The sequence below is a fragment of the Gadus morhua genome, unplaced genomic scaffold, assembly GCF_902167405.1.
Source record: "Gadus morhua unplaced genomic scaffold, gadMor3.0, whole genome shotgun sequence".
NCBI lineage: Eukaryota > Metazoa > Chordata > Actinopteri > Gadiformes > Gadidae > Gadus > Gadus morhua.
The window spans coordinates 187,502-208,192 of record NW_021964142.1 but is presented as its reverse complement, the minus strand read 5'-3'; positions in this window follow the sequence as shown (position 1 = coordinate 208,192).

The window sequence follows — 20,691 nt, the reverse complement described above, 5'->3', positions numbered from 1 at the left end:
CTTGGTTGACTACTTTTGACAGATGGCATCTTCTGTAGGTCTTCCACTATTTCAATGGCGATAGCCGTTCGATTTCCATAGCGGTTCTCTAAGACGCGGAGAATGTCATCTGCAGTGTTATAGGTGGTCAGGCGAAAGTCTTTTTTGAACTTGTCATCGAGACTGTCGAGTAACTGTATCTTTTTCACTTCTTTGGAGCCGGTTACTTCTCCCTGTTTTTGGAGCGACTCCCAGTCCCTTCTCCACCAGTGAAAATCACGCTTGTAGCCAGAGAATCTCGGGAGAGCTGTGGGTTTCAGCTTAATGGTTGGAGTAAAGTTGTGATTGCTGGCAGTGTTAGTTGTGTTTTCCGGTAGTCTTGCCGTTATGAAGTCAGCCTTTCTAGAAACCAGCCTGGTTGACTGGTGTTCCAGCTCTTTCAGCCGACCACGGAACTCTCGTTGGTCTTCCACCGGAACCCACTGCTGCCATTTGCAGTGCGCTTTCTTTGCGGAAACCACAAGTGTTTTCAGGTGAGTGAGCCTAAATTCATAGGCGTCAAGGTTGCTGTCGGTATGTACTCTTCCAACACGATCAGCTTCAGCTTCTGCTAGTTCTACAGCTGTGCGCAGTTCATCTCCAAACTTTGTCCAGAGTGCTTTTCCAAGTAGCTCTTCAACTTCCTTCAGCTTCTGATTACCTTCACTGATGGTCTTAGCTATGTCAGCGCTTTGCTGTTCGGTCAGCTTAACTGATCCTCCTTCATCCAGCTTTGCCTCCTCTTCTTCAATGACACCTGCCATGACTTCGTCATTGGTTTCCATGACTTTCTCGGCTGCAATGGTGATTTTACTGAAGCTATCTCGGAGCTGGTCTTCTGACATGCTGTCGTGAGTTCTGATGATATTGTTCCTTAGTCGTGTGAAGGATCGTTTGGCTACTGTCCGCTCACTTTTGAGCTGCTCAATGGTTTCAGCCATGTTGGATGCTTTGGGTCCACCTGCTGTTTGCAGGGTGCTTTTATTTTTTCCAGGTCACTGTTTTCACTGTTCCAGCTTACAGTCCCGTTTTTTTTTACTGTCTCACTGTTCCAGCTTACAGCGGTTTTTTACTGTCAAGCTATCTAGTGTTTGTGCAGCTTCCCTGCTTGAAAGGGATTGGTACAGACCATAGGAGGTTTAACTGGGTTCCACTCATGCAATGACCACACCGTTTTCCTTCTTTAACTCCTCTTTACTTTTCTTTTTGTATTTTCACAGGTACAGGTAAGTTGTAGCAGGTAGGTATTGTGGGTACAGTTGTAAGTGGGTTGCAAGTGGTAAACTGCTAGGTATACTGCAAGGTAAAAAACCTTTAAAGAAAACCAAAAATAACTACAGTAAATGCAGTGCAGAATGAAATAGTAAATACAAACATGTTTTTCATATATGCATTTAAATACTTATAAATATAAATATATAAATATAAATATTATTAATAGTTTTTAATGTCTAAGCATATTTTCATGAATTCTGTTTTAAATATATGAAACCATTTCCATTTTTAACTGCTTTAAATATCAATTCATTTTTAAATGCACAAATTAATCTTAACTGTTTTTTTTTTTTATATATATATATAATCACTCATTTGAAATGTAAATATAAATAGATCAATAAAGTCAAATAGAAATAACTTTAGCAGTATTCAGATCATTTCTATCAATCTACAGATCAAAAAATAAACCCCATTTGTTTTGAAACAATTTGCAGTCAAACAATCATGTGGCATCAAACACCAAACAATTGTCCATGCTTAAGCGCACGTTTTAACGTGCGCTACAAGCGGTTGCGCAACATTACAATCCTTACACTAACAAAATCTTTCTCTTACCGGCCGTTTCTCCAGGCTTTTTATGGCTGTACCAGCGCTGCTTTTTCAGCGCTTTCTAGCGCAGCTTTGCTGCTGCTGGACAGAACGCTGTCTGATTTGTTTGCAACTGGCGTTTCCTGAAAGAGTCTCTCTTCCCCTTTCTGTCCTTTCCGGTCAGGTGACGCAATGACGCGGATTTCCCAGGTAACGCTCTGAGGAGGGATTCCCCCAGCTGTCAGCCGGCGCTGCATATTAATCCCTTCATATCCAGCGGGGATTTTCCAAGTTGACTTCACAATGTGTGTGTTTCTATTATTTCCCTTATGTTTTTTTTCATGAAGACCAATAAAAAACAACAGTGTTACCCCTTCTGTTTTTTTTCATAACGACCAATAAAAAACCACAGTGTTAACCCTTCTCCACTCCACTGAGTGCACTCCACTCCACTTAGCTTCCGCGTTATGGGGCCAAGACACGTGGCCTAGTCCGTGACGTACCGGATGCAGAAATATAGAACGCATGCGTGCCCACCCCCCCACTCCGGTCCAACAACAATATAAAATTATACCGTAATGCACCTGTTCTTTGTCTTTGGATCTTTTGAATAAATGGATCAATACATGATGAATCGCAATGATCGCAAGCCAGTGTTAATTTTGTCAGCTATTTTAGATTTAGTCTTAGTCTTAGTCTTTTGACGAAAATGCTTAGTATATTTAGTCACATTTTAGTCATTGTTTTCCTTTGTAGTTTTAGTCTAGTTTTAATCGACGAAAATTCCTTACATTTTAGTCAACTTTTAGTCATTACTTTTAGTCAAAATGTTTTCTCTTTTTAAACTAGTTCAATTAGGCTAACCCTATATAGGCTATATGGACACCTGCTAAGTTGTTCCACTCAAATAGAGTACTAAAGTGAAAACGTTACGTTGTCCTGGCAACCGGATTTTCAGTTCTAAACAACCGAACGAGAGATGGTGTTCTCCATTGCTTCCATGTGTTGTTTCTTTCAAAATTAAAATAAATCAATTTCAAGAGGTGAAAATCACTACCAATCGAAAAATGTCGAGGCGTTCATGTATTCCCCTGGGGTATTAAAAGGAAACGTTTGTAAACGTTAGTTTAGTTTAGTTTTTTTTTTAATATGAAGACAATCTATTCTCAATATTACTTACATCATTGGTAAAGCAAACTCACAAATCAATTCGCAAAAAGATTGTTCCTTTTTTATAAAAGGTTTGTGTGCCATAGGATTTCCCCTTGTTAATTTGGTTGTGTAGAACCGAAACTCTGTTGCTCCGAAACGTGACGTCACACTTTACTACTCTTGTCTGTTCAGCCTTCAAAACGATAGCTGGTAAATTGTAAAAAATGCATTAAACTGTAATCAGAAAACGCGGTTATATGCTATAAACCCGATAGTATCTTGGGTATAAAGGCTGGGACGAATTTCAAAGTCCACCTTACGTTGAAGTATAGACCGTGGCGATTCCCATTGAAACGAATGGCGCGGTGATTTTCTTCAAAACGAGAGCCGGTAAATTGTGAAAAATGAATTAAACTGTAATCAGACAACGCGGTTATATGCTATCGACCCTAGTATCTGTGGAATAAAAGCTGGGAAGAATTTCGAATCATGTACAATGCATAACGTTAGCTCATAGCTGAGTGGACCATACCTCCCGTTGCCAAGTCGTAGCTAAGGTCCGTCCTATTTACTGGAGGAGTGAACAGTTGCATAAGAACCTTACGGGAGTGTACTGATTGGAAAATATCATGCTTTTTGAATGTCCAAACAGCACACCAATAACATTTTCGTCCTGTCTCGTCTCGTCAACGAAAACAAAATGACATTTCGTCATCGTTTTTATTATCACAGATCTATTTTTAGCTCGTCAACGTCTCGTCTTAGTCACGGAAAAAAGGTTGTTGACGAACATTTTTCGTCATATTTTTCGTTAACGAAATTAACACTGTCGCAAGCAGAGGACCGTGAGAGTTATTGAGCAGCCGATGAACCAGTCCAAAAATCGGACACGTTAACGGAGCACTGAACCAGGCCCTCTCGGATGCCATTTGTTTCACTACGACTCCTTTCAGCTGCACACTCTCTTCCCCAGCGAGATAACGGCTAATAAAACGCTTGAGGTGGCGTTTTGAAAAGAAAAAACATAATTTTTTTTAGGACATGGCATGAAGGTAATTATGAGCCTTTGATTGATATCCAGACATTTTTTGCGGAGACACATTCCTGTTCCCCATTTGTATTGGAGTGAACGGAGATATCTACTTCTGGGTCCCTTGATTTGAGGGACCCATCCACAGCCCGCTTACACAGCTGCAATACCAGGCTTGGCCGCTGAGCACTGGTGGATTGCGGAAGTATGCACTGCTCCTGGGGGCATGTGCCCTGCGCCACTGAGCAGTTTACATAGGAATGAATAGGCGCCATTTTTGAATCCGTTGTCCATTTTAGCATCCGTTGTCCATTTTAGCCACCGTACATATGTGCCGTGGGCTCTACCAGAAGGGGCGGGACTTCGCCCAAGTTTTCCCGCTTCTTCTCAGTTTGGGGCCGAATCAACTGAACAATAGAATCTCGGATCTCCATTTTTGTGCCATTCAAGTGCATGTGGTAAGGCATATTATGCTCTGAAATGTATTATATTTGAAACTTGTTTGGTTATTATATAATTTAATGGCCAACATAACTAAGTGTAAGTGGACGACGTAAGTGATTTATGGTCAGAATCCCTCCAATCATCGTGTTGACTAGTCAGCGCCAATTCACTAACCAACGTTAAGTAACTCTTATTAACTTAGCAAAGGGATGTTAGTGAGGGGAAAAACGGTCTGTCTAGTTACTGGACCAGATAAAATGCTAAGGGTTACTAACCCACCCAAACCGTTCCCCCATATACATATGCCATTTCACAACCCCTAAACTGCTTTCCTGTGGTTTCATCAGAAGAGGTGCAGAACATCATCAGGAAGATGAAACCCTCCACCTGTGCCCTGGACCCTCTCCCAACCTCCCTGGTAAAAACCCATGTCACAGTCTTAAGTCCCCTGATCGCCTCTGTTATAAATCACTCTCTCCAAACTGGTCACGTTCCCCCCGTCTTAAAGAAAGCCATAATCAGACCACTGCTCAAAAAACACAACCTTGACCCAGAAGTCCTATCACACTACAGGCCCATCTCCAATCTCCCCTTCATATCCAAAGTACTTGAGAAAGCAGTTGCCACCCACCTTCAAAACCACCTCAAACTAAACAACCTCTATGAAAAATTCCAGTCCGGTTTCCGCTCCGCCCACAGCACAGAAACAGCACTCGTAAGAGTTACAAACGACCTCCTGAGGTCATCCGACGCTGGCTCCCCCTCCCTCCTCATCCTTCTGGATCTCTCTGCTGCTTTTGACACAGTCGACCATGACATTCTTCTAAACCGCCTCCACCTCACCAAAGTCACTTTTGGGGGCCATCCAGACTGAGAGGGGTCATCGCCCACGACCATAGGGAGTGCCGCCACAGTGACCACCCTGGCCCGGGCAGACAGGAGGCTCCACACAGGGGTGCAGAGCCCTCCAGCCACCCAGGCTGGAGCTATCTATGGGACTGCACCCGTGTTGGTAGACCAGAACTAGTCCCAGTGTGGAAGGTCCCCATGGGGGAAACACTGGTGCTGAAAACGGAGGGATTAAAATAGGTTATAAAAAAGGTATTAATTAAATTACTCTTTTGCTCATAAAATAAAGTTAATAAGTGATCGTTAAATAGAGACAAAAGGCAACCCTTAAGTGTTCTTAAATTATTTACTTTGTGGATGTTCCGAAAGCCAAAACGTGGCTTGTTAAATAAACAGGTTGGCTGGAAATATCCCCAAGAACACTTAAGGGTTAAAGTTTAAGATAGATAAGATAAAGATTAAATATGATTTAAAAAAAAATGGGTAAGAGCATAAAAATAATTTAAGAAATCAGTTAAAAGCCTGATTGAAAAATGTGCATCTTTTGAGTCTTTTAAAAAACATCACAAGTGAACACCAGATTATAAGGCTAGACAATCATTTTAATATGGTCATGATTATCATCAGATACCTGATAGTCTTTGATCAGCTCCTCTCCACTCTCTCCAAGATACTCAACTAAGCAACGGATGATAATGTCCCTTCTGCCGTCGACATGATGCTATTAAACACAAAAATAATTTATTGCAGAGAATACATTACATATGTAGCATATATGCATCACAGCACGTATAGATGGAAACAGAAAGTTACCCATGGTGAATGTAAGCCTGCAACTGCATTCTAACGTGAAGTGTGCAACTTAACATACATCTTTTACAGTAGAGGTCAACCAGAAGTTCTATAACCACTGTATGAAAGGGCTACAGCGCCACTTAGGGTAGCGGATTCAGCCATGCTCCGGCCATTATCCGATCTCTAAAGGCCATGTACGTTCGGGCAATTGACATGGTCCGTTCGAGTAGCAAAATCGGTATAAGGTTTAATCCAAGCTATCCCATGTAAAAGCACTGTGTGTTCTGCTAGCGGGGGGTTCAGATCTACAGGTGTGTTCAGGGTCGAAGTCAAGACACTCGGACACAGTGGTTCCGGCCACGTTGGTTGAACATACATCGCTGTAAAATGTGTGCGGGAATTCCACACATTATAAGTGTTGGATTTGCAGGCATAAATTAAATTGTGCACAATCCCACGCTGAAATTCAGCCCGTTTTTGTTTTTGAAGACGCTAGTTAAGGCGGCAGGCATGTGTTGCTTTGGCGGCCGCCTAAGTTGTAAAGTGCTGTCGGAAACCCGACATACCTCGTGGCGCTAGCAAAGTTAGCTAGCAGGAAAATACACTATTTGTTAGCGCCGCAGCCGCATCTGCTTTCAGTGCGGAGAAACTGACTTAAGTAGGTGAGCCAACAGGAACGTACAACATTTGTTTCGCTTAAAACTTACCTTCGTGGTTCATTCACGTTCTTCCCCATCCCATTCAACAAAGTCTGCCAACCCAGTTGAAATGTGGAACTTGGACTGAAGTGTACCGCACGTCTCGGACGAAAGACCGTTCAAATGTGGGGAGGGGCTTTGACGTCATGCTCCGAATGTTCGTGAAAGTTGCCAGGTTCACTGATATCACTCAAGTACATTTTACTTGGAAATATCAACTAATTAGGCCAATGAACTGGTTTAGTGAATATTACTTGGATCGAATGATTCAATTTACATACAAAACTGAGTACACATAATTACAAACAATCACCAAGTAATGCACTACATTAAAAACTGGTATTTTAAAGTAAAAGCACTGAATTCGGATTTCTTTGTAGAATTTACATACATAATTGAAATAATAATTACAGGGCCAAAAAATCATTTTTTACAGTGTACTGTTGTTTTAAATGTGCTACATAAATAAACTTGACTTGACTTGACTATGGCCTATAGCCTACTTATATTGGATCGCCTGGTCCTCTGCCAATGCTACCGCGACAACAGCTTTCCGGGTGGCGTCCATGTTTTCCTCCGACGACCGAGCGAAATAATAAAACGCTTGAAGTGTGGGCGTGGCGTCAGATCCGAGATCCGAGTCGGTTCGCAGAGAATACTCGAACGCACCATAAACCGACCCCCAGCCTCCTCTCCGCTGATTTATTACCTCTGCGTCGGTCCACGTCCGCCCTTTTTGCTTTCTTTACATTCCTCTCCCTTCTCCAAACACCTTCTCCCTCTGATCCAACCCGTTGTCTCACCAGTGCTCTGTGTACCAAGATGTAATGATCTATACCACATGGTGTTCCGACGTGATGCAGAGTCTCCAAGAGCCACAGAATCACCAATCCCAGTGGTGGTTCTATGTTTTCTCTAAAACAGTGGACATAGGTTACATTCAGGGACCAAATACAGAGTACATCCAAGCACACAAATAATCTATTCAATACAATGCAACAGTGGCGATTTTGGTTTGGAAACTCTGGTGGGGCCCATGCAGGAAAATATTATAACGCAATCCAGAAATACCACATATTACTACCATCACAAAAAAAACAGTAGCAAGTGACAGAGGGGACCAAAATTGCAGCTGAATAATCACTCAAACGCGAATCTGACGACATATATTAGGCTATTATAGCAATAGCACCACCAAATGGCAGCGTTCAAGATCTCACAATATCAAAACTCAAGAAAACAACAACGTGGCAACAATAAAAACACAAAGGCGCACACCCTTTACACAGCAATCAATATACAAAGCCACCACTCACAATATACCAAAAAAAGAAGAAGTATGGTTTAAGTTGCATTAAGTTTGCAGGCCACCATACTGTACAATTAACAATGAATCTAGACCAGGGGTACTCAAGTAGAAATGATGAGGGGCCACAATTTTTTTTTTCAGTGACTCAAGGGGCCGGTCGGTATACGTGTGACTGAGGCCGATATATGCTCTGTTTTAGACGTAACGCGTAAGCACGTAAGATACATAACCCCCCCTTGCGCGGTAAAATATCCCCCCTTAGGTGCTTAAGTGCGTCGGCCAAAATTCCTGACTATGCGACTAAAACACTACGGCCCTACGCAGCTCGCAAAGACTGTGATTGGCCAGCTAACCACATCCTTTCAGGAGTCTCACATTTCCGGTTTTACAGCATAATAGCGCCATTTTTAAAAGGCTGTGACAGAAGCAAATAAAGAAGAATGGTGAGGGAGAAGAAGAAAACACAAGAACGAATTAAGATAATTATAAATATAAACAAGCCAGCGATTTCCACTTCCACGCCCACAGATTCGTTCGTTGCTCCCCCTACTGTTCTGGCGGAGAATCCCCTTGCAACACGCGCAATCCTTAAGGAACCTTAAAGGAACCGTAAATCAAAACTTGTCTAAAACAAGTCCCTTGTGTAAATTACGTGCTTACGTCTCTGCGTCTAAAACGACCCTAAATCGGCCTTGACTGCTGCTGAGATGGACTGTCTGCCTCGAGTTTGGGAGGGCTGGAGCGGTCTGTGGGCTGGAGTGCTATCTGTTTATCGTTGCAACCCCCAGCCTCGTATTGAGATCGCGGCGCGTGGTTTCAAAATAAGAGCGCCCAGCACGATTTTTTTATTTATTTATTTTTTTTTTTTTAATAATTAAAAAAACTTTTCAAAACAGCTCGAGGGCCATTAATAGACACCCCGCGGGCCACAAAAGGCCCGCGGGCCGCACTTGAGTATGACTGATCTAGACTGATAGAGTGGTTGCCTATTCAGACCTGGATAATCCTGGGTGAAAATTTAAGTAAGTTTGGGCTAAGATGGTAATTACCTGTGCTTTAAGGACAGTGCTGTCTGGTCTCCTTTGTGTGGCTGAGGTGAAACACAAGCATTTTTTTCCGCTTGAACCACTCCTGGTTGAACGATCTATTCTTGTCCTTTCCCTCTTGAATAATGATTAAATCCGTCGGGCGATGTGGTCCCAAACGTTTTATCTCCAACTTCTGTTCAAGTGCTAAATCTCACATGAGACAGATACTCAACACGATTCATCATTTAATGAATGAAACGTCCATTTGTTGTTATTTACTGTAACAGTAACTGTAACAGTAACTACGTTAGCCAGCTAGCAAGATCTGATCGGCTCCCGCCGTAAACCCCGCCCTTTCTACAAATCAGCCAATGAGAAGAGCTTTGGGGCACTAAACTTCTGGCCCCACCGCCGAAACAGAAGCGGGCGCTGCGCACGCGCTTGCTCGCGCAACAGCACCAGTTTTCTACGCTGCAGCAGACGGGGCCATCTCGGCTGTGCCCCACCGAGCGGAACAGACGAGACGGAGCAACAAACTATTTCACACACAACTACTACACTACAACAATTGCGTTCATCAAATTAAAACTGCGGACATGTAATTAATTATTAACAATTAATGTATTATTAACTTATGCTCAATGACATTTTTGAAAAAAAAAAGAAAAGTATAATCGTGCCCTGCACGGCAGCGTTCTCTGGTGGGGCCGTGCCCCACTGGCCCCTAATGCAAAGACGCCACTGCAATGCAAATTCAGTCTCTTTCTCTCTGTTGTCTCTCTGTCCAGCCCCCACCGGCGGGTTTTCCTCACTTACGTTCCTCCTCTCTAACTCTCTTTACCTCTCTTTACCTACTTCCTTTGCTTTCACAAATCTCCATAACCATTTTCACTTTCAGTAATCCTTTCCTTTCCTTTCTGGTTTATTCGTTTTTGGACACACTCCAAAACTAGATTATTAATCTTAAAAGACCATCGAAAGATATCATTCTCCCAAAGAAAATTCTAACCGGAAAGCCTTCTCCAATCTCATCGCCACTTCTCGTTGCCAATCCACACACTCTTCCTCTTCTCTGTCTCACTCTTCACAAATCACTTCATCTGACCCCTCTAACTCAACTCAATGCTAACTCTTTCTCACTCACTCACTCACTCACTCACTCACTCACTCACTCACTCACTCACTCACTCACTCACTCACTCACTCACTCACTCCTCACTCATTCGCTCACATATACAACTTAAAATAAGAATTCTTCCTTATTACTACCTCCATGTCCCTATACATTATTGGATCAAAAGTCCCTCCCATGGGCCATATAGTGCCTGATCCTTCTGTCCTTTCTTCCCATTTCTCAGAGATCTTTTTCATCTCACCTTTGAGCAATAGACGGTCTCTACTCAAAACTTCTACCGCTGTTGTTGCCATTTTTAATTATTACTTTATTACTTTATTTATTTTATTTATTTATTTTGAAATACACTATTTATTAATACAATTTATTTGAGTTTATTCTGCTAGTTATTTTCTATACTTTACTATCTCTAAATTACAAATGTGAACTCTTCCCAAGCGCTCGTCTCCCTCCCGAAGGTTGGAATGTGGCCCCCACCCTTCACTGTTATCTTTAACCCCGGCCTGCAGGCTCCTGCTCGTACCCTGTGTGTTTGCTCGTGCACGTGCAGTTAGAGTCAGCGCGATGATGTTTAAAGGTCCCATGACATGAAAATCTCACTTTGTGAGGTTTTCTAACATAAATATGAGTTCCCCTAGCCTGCCTATGGTCCCCCAGTGGCTAAAACTTGCGTTTGGTGTAAAACGAGCACTAGCTGTTCTGCTCGCCTTTGAAAAAACGGAGGCTCAAGCGCGCTGATTTGGAATGTCTGTGCTCATGACGTCATGAGGAATCTCGGCTCCTCCCCTTACTCTGCCTGGCCCGCCCAGAGACGTTGGCCCGCCAATGAGACTCGACCGTGCGAGCGCCACATGTGTGTGTGTGAATACACACACTGTAACGCAAGTGTTTCTTGTCGGTTCTTTGACGTGTCTTGTATTTCCACAACGAGACTGTCGTGGGGGTTATCTGAGCCATGTTTGAGAAGGAATTGGGGGAAAGGAACTTTGGTTTGACTCGCTGAAGTACATGAACTGCGACATGCCGCCGGTTGCCGCGAGGCACCATCGCCCGGCAGCGGGCAGCCGGCAGCAGGCAGCGCGCGGTTCAGTCGACTTCAGGTTGATGTGAAAGTGGAAGAACCAGAGACGTCGCAGAACCCGACAAAGTCGTTTGTGATTCATAATATCGTCTGGAGGCGCACACAATATATTATATGATATAGATATCTATGTATTATATGATATTATTTAGATATAGAGCTCCAGGACTGTAACGCAAGTGTTGTACACTTCCTTGTTATTTGGCGCATAACGCGTCGGGCTCTCGTCTCTGGTATTTCTACAACGAGACTCGTATTGGGGGTTATCTCAGCCAAGGTTGAGAATGAATTGGGGGGAAAGAACTTTGGCTTCGACTCCCTCAAGTCAAGAACATGAACCACGACAAGGAGGAGAAAGGGATCTTTGCCGGGCAGCGCTTAGGCACCTCCGCGGGGCTCAAGCGGGAGACATTCGCCGCCAACAATCCCTTTCTCCTCCATGTCGTGGTTCATGTTCTTGAGGGAGTCAAAGCCAAAGTTCCTTCCCCCCAATTCATTCTCAACTTTGGCTGAGATAACCCCCAATACGAGTCTCGTTGTAGAAATACCAGAGACGAGAGTCCGACGCGTTATGCGCCATCACACCAACAGCAGAACGGTTATCCAAATAACAAGGAAGTGTACAACACTTGCGTTACAGTCCTGGAGCTCTATATCTAAATAATATCATATAATACATAGATATCTATATCATATAACATATTGTGTGCGCCTCCAGACGATATTATGAATCACAAACGACTTTGACGGGTTCTGCGACGTCTCTGGTTCTTCCACTTTCACATCAACCTGAAGTCGACTGAACTGCGCGCTGCCTGCTGCCCGCTGCCCGCTGCCGGGCGATGGTGCCTCGCGGCATGTCGCAGTTCATGTAGCCTACTTCAGCGAGTCAAACCAAAGTTCCTTTCCCCCCAATTCCTTCTCAACCATGGCTCAGATAACCCCCACGACAGTCTCGTTGTGGAAATACAAGACACGTCAAAGAACCGACAAGAAACACTTGCGTTACAGTGTGTGTATTCACATTGATGTGGACGTTGAAGAACCAGGAACGTCGGAATATCAGCTCACACAGCTTTTGGCCGTGATAATATGTATTATATGATATAGATATCTGTGTAGGCTATATGATAATATTTAGATATAGAGCTCCAGGACTCCCGTGTGTTCTAGAATATTTACAGAACACGGCTAAAGGCTGTGTGCGCCTCGCCATTGCGATACATCCACTGTAAACAGAGCGCATGGTACCGTCCCTGGCTGCAAGCTGCTCTGGGCCACACCCCCACCCTCCTCCTTGACACGCCCACCGAAACAGCGCGTTTGGGGGAAGCTCAATGTGCGACTGGCTCGGAGTGGCTGTAACTCTGCACCACGGCTGAATTTCAGGAACGTCTTTGAATACTGTGTTAGTTGCCCACTAATACCTATATTAAAGAATACATAAAATAGCATGTCATGGGACCTTTAAGTCAAAGAAGATTTACACATTTATTCAGTATTTCAACAAATTAACTATTCTCTATCCGTCTAATTTATTTATGATTTTCAACTACTTCAAACAAATTAACTATTCTCTGTCCGCCTAATTTATTTATGACAGAATCAACAAAAAATAAACCGGGTCGTAAAAATCTCCGAGGTAACTTAATCCTAACACGACTTAAATACAGACAATAAACCGATTCATACAATTTTAATATTATATTGAAAAATGTCCGAATTGTTTGTAATTAATTACAAAGAAAAAGTTGACCGAGTGTAGAAACTGGCCTTTTGATTAAAACATGAACAGTCGGATGGATAATGAATCAACCAGAATTTCAAACAAGAATGATTGCCACAAAGCACCAAGATCAGAATTAAAGACTGGCCCCACCTCCAGATCCAATTGCTCAATTGAATCACGTTTAGGGCATTGAACCCATACAAACGATGCTTCACACAACTAGTCTATTCCTTCAAAATAATGGCTAATCACATACACACTCTTCCAGATCACGAACAAACAAGAAACTCCTCAAAATACCAACTCATGCGGTACTCCAACCAAGAAACTTATCTATTCAAAAGTGCGAGAAGCCCGTTTTCTCAAGATACCAAGACCGGAATTAGAAATCCTCCCCCGCATGGAGCAGGAACTGCAGTCCAACTGGTCCAAGCAAAGAATCTAAAATTCACCCGTCGGTATCCCAAGGAAGCCCTTCTCAAATAAAAATGAACCTCAGAACCCCAGAACCCCAGAACCCCAGAACCTCAGAACCCCAAAAACTCAGAACCCCAGAACCTCAGAACCCCAGAAAACTCAGAACCCCAGAAACTCAGAACCCCAGAACCTCAGAACCCCAAAAAACTCAGAACCCCAGAACCTCAGAACCCCAAAAAACTCAGAACCCCAGAAACTCAGAACCCCAAATAACAACAACCCGTATCAAAATAGGGAGCCACAAAGCGTCTTGGTCATTTAGAACCACAGAACGCCTTATGGCATATGTGCGCGCGCACGTCAATCTCTTCCGGAGCTCCCGTCTCTCTTTCTCTCTTTAACCTAGGTTCGTTTTGACTAAAGAGACACTTTACCCATTCACCAAGCGTTCAGACAGGGCAAAAACAGATCAACCAACCATTCAATTGTGGTAAGCCAAACTCACCGAGATTAATTTTGTGCACTTGGTTGTGTGATCCGTCCGCGCCCCGTCCAGCAGCCCGGCAATTGGTTTGTCCCTTTGTAATCCTGTTCGTGACGCCAAATTATGTAGTGGATTAACTGAGATATATAACACTTAGACTAATTCAAGAGAGAGAGAGAGTAAAATGAAAACGAGGGGTCCGGAGCAAGAATTGACAAAAGACTTTATCGTGCAGAAATACAACAACGACAACAGCCTGAGTAGGTCTATAGAGTACTGCTCGAACATCGATTTCAGCTTCTCTTTATGCACACATACATACAGGAATTCCCTTGTTCCAATGGAGGTTTCCGCCCACATCAATCTTCGTCTTAGCAACTTATCAACAAAGTGATTTCGGACACCAGTCTGACCCAAGGCTGAAGGCTGAGGTCAACATGGCTTAACCCCATAGCTTCCTGCTCATTCCTGTGTCCCACCATCTGTTTTGAACCCAGGCTCTGCAGGTATCATGTGTCTTCTACCATTAAAAATATAAGGCCTAATAATAATCATGGTTTACCATAGAATATACTCATTAATTCCTACCACAACAGAATTCCTTTTTTAAATGGAAACACACATGAAATTGTCCTGCATATGAATTATAGCAAACATAAACAGTAAACAGAATGTTATGAGATTGCCAGGGAATGAAAAAATAATTTCATCACAAAGGTCACATGTCAAAGCAACCAGACAATTACTCAAAGACAGCAAATAAAACAAAACTATGTAGAGCGTGCATAATACCAGTACTGTACCTGGGTCCAGCCACTCTTTGTTGCGCTGATCTCCGTCTAGAGGGCCATGGACACAACTGGAGAAGGCAGGGGTGTCATGGTCATGGATGTCCTGGATGTGGTTCACTAAACTTCTCCATTTGGCCTCCATGACCGCTGGGTTGCCATCTGGGGTTGAGGCTGCAGTCCAATAGAGGTGATTCACTATAGCTGGCCTCCACAACTGTAGTTGGTCACACTCTTTGGATGCTGCATCCAATGCCTTCCCCAGACCTGTTTTAGAACAAATGGTATTAATTGATATGCACTAACAAAAACTGCTTCAAGGTTCCAACAATGGATACATACTTTTGGCAATGTGCCACACGTCAAAATAATGCTGTGTCCCTTCAGGGATCAGCTCCTCTCTCACCCATTTGGCAACCTAGGAGAAAAAAAACACAAACATCCAGCTTCAGTGCAATTCAGATATTTACATTCTATGCTGCATTTTTATTGTAAATACCTGGCGATGTCGGTCCGTGATCAGCGTTGCCAAATGCAGGTCGTTTCCCCTCAGCAGGCCAACACTGCGCTTGAGGCCTTCAAGCTCACACCATGAGCTGTTGGGGACCTCTGAGCTCTGCAACATGAGATAACAGTGTAAGTGTAGAATGCTGGTGGTGTTGAAGGAGGCGTTAATGAACCGAAGCGTTGCTGGTCCAGGCATTATGATACACTACTCTAGTTAGGCAATACACAATAAAGCTCTATGCATGGTTGAACTAGTGGAAAGATGTTATATTAAGATACAATCCTTTTAACAAATTGCAGAGTTCATTTCTTTGTCTAATAACATCAGGTTTACCTGAACAAGCTGAACATCCACCACCTTGTTCACTCTGTCCTCTATCAGAGAGTATGACCCATACTTTGCGCAGTGCCCAGGAGAATCTGACCTGGAATTAATTACAATTTATGTTTCAAGTATTTAAAACTCATTGTCTGTAAAGACAATCCACCATGTCATCTGCAAATGCCAACTAAAGCCACCCTACATGATAACAAATAAGAAAATCAAAACATGGAACTGGTCTAGCTCTCACACTGGTTTACCTGCAGTCCCCAGCAAGAACTAGCCCTCCATCCATTGCCCGTAGGTCACTAAAATTCTTGGCTTGATCATTCTGCCTGAACGGTTACAGGGATGGTGTAGCGGCGCTGATGGCGAAAGAAACTGCTGGCACTGATGCATTGCAGGCCAAACAGGGTCAACATTCTGAGTGTCTGTGTGGCCAAACATCCAGTAAAATGAATGGCCCCACTTAACAGGAGGTTGCAGGTTGGCATGTTCCTGTGGAGCATTGGCTGGTTTTGCCAGAAACGGTGATAGCCACATGATGCACAGACCTAGATATGTAAGAAAAGAAAAGAAAAGAAAACATTGTAATCAACAGTATATCAGGATCCAATATAGAGTAAGTACTGTACATTACTGGTCAAAGGTTTCATATTTTCAATGAAACACACATGACCAATACAGTTTAACACTCAAATATGATGGCATCACAAACCAGCAGACTTAAGCCAGCCTGGTACATACATTGTAAATTAACTGGCAAGACAGTCAGAGCTATCAGATTGTAATTAGATATTCAGATTTTCTAATCAGATGGCCGCGTAAACAAAACTGCATAAACAAAACTGTACCTGCTTGATCTTAACAAAAGTTCCTTCCTGCTGCACGATGCTACTATCCGACCTCTCACTACAGGCCGGACAGATGGCAAAAAGGCCCATCAGCTCCTCTTGGCAAACAATGAATTTGTCAATGCAACTACAACAACAAAAAATGAGGGGGAGGGGGGCGGTGTCATTCAAACTAACAAAGCATTGAGCATTCAATATGGTCTATGTTGGTTTTAGATGATCTCACTTGTGGTGGGGGTCACACGTGTAAGGTGGCTCCTCATCAAACAATTCCTCCTCATCCATCGGCTCTTCGGGCACCCACGACTGATGAATGGATTGATTCATATTTTAAGGTTCTCGGAGTGAGACTTTAAGCGGCTGCAGCAGAAGTGTTGAGACGAAAGATGATATCAAGACATTTATAGAATATTCCCATTCACATTATGATTCTTCGTCATAACATCCGACCAAACATCCTTTACATTCACTGAGCGAAGATTATGAAAGTCCAGGCCCCCCCTTCCTGCACTCGGGGTCCGACTGGGCCAAGTTTCGGGCAGGAAGGGCCCCCCCTTCCTGCCCTTGGGGTCCGACCGGGCCAAGTTTCGGTGCGGGGGTCCCAGTTAGGCCCTAGAATATGGTATTCAAATTTCAGGGCGGTAGGACCTTCCTATCTCAAAAACTGTTTTTCCACCACATTCTGAACCATTAGGTCTTGCAGGCCACACTTCTGAGGGGCTTTGTCCAAATGACAGTCCATTTGGGAAAACTTTTTTTCTCTATGGGCTAGAACTACAAATCTTGGATATGTCGTTCTCGGGGCCCCGGGAAATGTGTGTAAACATTTTAGCATCCCTAGCTATCTCGAAAAGGCCGGAAAAGGGGCGTGACCTCCAACAGTACAGTCAATGTACATAAGACAGAGGTTAGTTTCTATGCCCCATTTTTTGCGGGAAGGAGGTGTACATTTGTGGCTTAATGTGTGTAGACACAGCTGGCCTGTGGCCACGTCTTTGAAGTCTGGGGTCAAAAGGTCAAAGGAGCCGGCACCACGCCGCTTATGAGATAACAAAAGGTTAATGTGTATTTCTCTCATAACTTTTTGTCATTATTGAAGAGAGGCCTGATTCTCAGATATGCATGTTGGACTGTTAGGGTGTAGGTCTGGGAAGAACTTCAGGCCAAAATCTTGCAAGCGAGCCGCTGGGTGAGGTGCAACGAGATGGAGCACTTGCTGAGTCATTTCCTGTAGGGCTGGAGCAACAGATTGAAGCGTATGCGTCCTTTGAAACCCCCTTTGATATATAAGAGACCCCAAGGTACAGTTTACTTAAATGTTCTCGATTCAGTCACCTATTGCATCACTTCCTTCAGGGCTTCGGCCTCCTAATTGATCATTGTAGTATAATTGAATGCCCTCTTCATATGATATGATACTTCCACCACTGGGACGTGGCAACAACTCTCCAAATCCATATGGGGAGGGGGGGGGGACGCTTTTGGACAGTAGGGGTGACATAAATAGGAAGCAAACTCACGAGAAGGAATGACCTCTCACAAATATTTATTTAATAAATTGTTTCAAATAACCCTGCCTCGTTAAATCAATGAACTTGGTGTTTTGCTTTCAAAAATAGGTTATAGAAGAAGCCTAAACTGCAGAAAATATAAACATCCAAGCTGCCTTTTAAGGATACCTTGGAATATCTGCCTTTTCTCTAACCATCGGACCCTAGTTTACGACAAAAACAACACAATGGACGGCAGCTCCTTTGCCGCGTGGTTTTTAGAACGATGTAAGGATTAGAGGGGGCGGTCGATAGCAACCACCACCATAGCAACCATGACGGTCAAGTGACTGGATGCAGCCCCGTTGAAAAAAATAGAATACCACCCTCAGGAGATTAATGATATTTAAATTATTATGACCATGAAGTCTTTATTTGCATGGGTTTACATTTCGTTCTGTGTAGCATGGAAAAATCGGAGAAACACTCCCATTCAGAATGCATTGGTTTACATTTCGTTCTTTGGAGCAAGGATATTTTTTTTTTTTTTTTTTTTTTTTTTTTCAGTTTTTGAGGGGGTGCTTCAAAGATGCTAACTTTTCTGCAATAATCCAAAATCCAATGGAAAAACCCGTTGGCTTTTTCTCAAGGGAACCCAGGGCGACGCTTCCGGGTTGGCCAACATACGTCATCCCTCCACCACGCTATACTGTAAAAACACATGTTTTTTTTTTTTTTCACAACCTGCAAGTTGAATGATAATGCATGAATTTATTATTTATTCTGCCATATTATTTATTTAAGGGGGGAGGGGGGGCATACAAGTCTTTTGGCCATAATGGATCCAGATCTGTTCCGGAGCATTTCAGCACCTCGGGCAACAGCGCAGGGTTGCCAGGTCCTGCAAAAAACGTCCCGCCCACATACCGTTCAAAATCCACCCAAAATGTCCTAGAAGCAGCCCAAATAAAAAAAGATATTCCACTTTGGCCAATGTTTTGAAAGTAATAGTATTTGAGGGAATTGTTGTTGTTTAAGCAGCGAAATGCATTGTGTGTGTGTGTGTGTGTGTGTGTGTGTGTGTGTGTGTGTGTGCGTGTGCGTGTGTGTGCGTGCGTGCGTGCGTGCGTGTGTATAACACGCTACTTTATGTTGAAATTCAACTTAATCCAGTGTTCACGAAAACGTTGTCAAAGTATGCTTTTGGCGACTGGGTTGGCTGGGTCAGATATACGTGTTTCGAACAAGATGATAGGCATTAAAAGTTACATAAAGTAACGGTTTAATAACACAAACGCAGGAAACACGTGAGCTTCTAGTTTAGCGAAAGCAGCGTCCCTAACAACCTGACGTCGTTGAAACATGCGAGCGAGCTGATAAAATCTTCCTAATAACTATAAAACTAAAGATCAGAAACAATCACTGACTAAAGATTTTTCAAGGAAAAAGTGAATTTCTCGCTAGAAATGTCATTAGAAACACGTTTAATGGTGATTCCGTCATAAAATATTGCATTTCCCATTCAGATAATAAAGATTAATAAAGATCATACACATTCACTTACTGGAGATTATGCAAGGAAAAGGTATATGTCTCGCTAGAAATGTTATTAGAAACACGTTTAATGGTGTATCTGTCCTAAAATATTGCATTTCTCATTCAGATAATAAAATTAATATAGGCTGTACGTAACAATTTCACCAAATGCTAGGAGAACATCTCGCCCCCTGTTGGTGCTATTCCTCCATTCATTTAGAATGGAGAAGAAAGCGTGTACTCCTCACGCTTTGGTCAGGCAAAGCGTAGTCTCGCAAAGCCAGACCAAACTACAGCAAGTAGAATGGTCTGGAGCCACGCTACCTCGAGCCGTCTATCTGTGGGGAAACTGGGCGGGCCTGTTTTTATTTCTTTAAACCAATCACAATCGTCTAGGGCGGGGCTAAGCCCGGGAAGCAGCAGCGGTGTCCATGCAAAATAGAACATCTTTCTTCCTCAGCAAATGCTGTAAGCAAATCTTTTGCAGTTCTTTGCAATTTTCGACGGAAAGAGCCAAACATGCCAACTTTACAGCGCCGTCAAAGTCCTCTTCAAAACTCGCCATACTGCCTAGTTTCCGAGTTTGAGGGGGAGCAACCGGAAGGGGAGGAGTCGCGGCCAAATTTGACGCTAGGCAATAGAGTGGCGAAGTCACGCCCCTTCCGGTAGAGCTCATGGGACCTATGAGATCGAAAAATATGAATGGGTGTCAATGGAGAGAAAATAATTATTTTCTGGTCCCAGTCTTTATATGCCCTGGATTAGACATATGTTGTTTGTGGATTTAAATGATAATTTTTCATGCAAAGAAAACTAAACATTTTCGTGAAGAAGTTTGATAATTTTAGGTTTTATGTGAGGCAGCTTTGTGAACTACAGCTCTTCGCTGCTCTCGACGCATATGATATACGTCACCACACCCGCACTTGGAACTCGGCACAGAGATGGCGATCTCTCTGCTCCACTTCACAACTTTTTTTACAAGGCGAGGATAAAAGCATAGAAACCACTATAAGTCGGGGCATGTGGAGAGTTTTAGTTATGTGCCATCTCTATGTGCCATCTCTGTGCCGAGTTCCAAGTGCGGGTGTGGTGACGTATATCATATGCGTCGAGAGCAGCGAAGAGCTGTAGTTCACAAAGCGGCCTCACATAAAACCTAAAATTATCAAACTTCTTTACAATTTTTTTTTAGTTTTCTTTGCATGAAAAATTATCA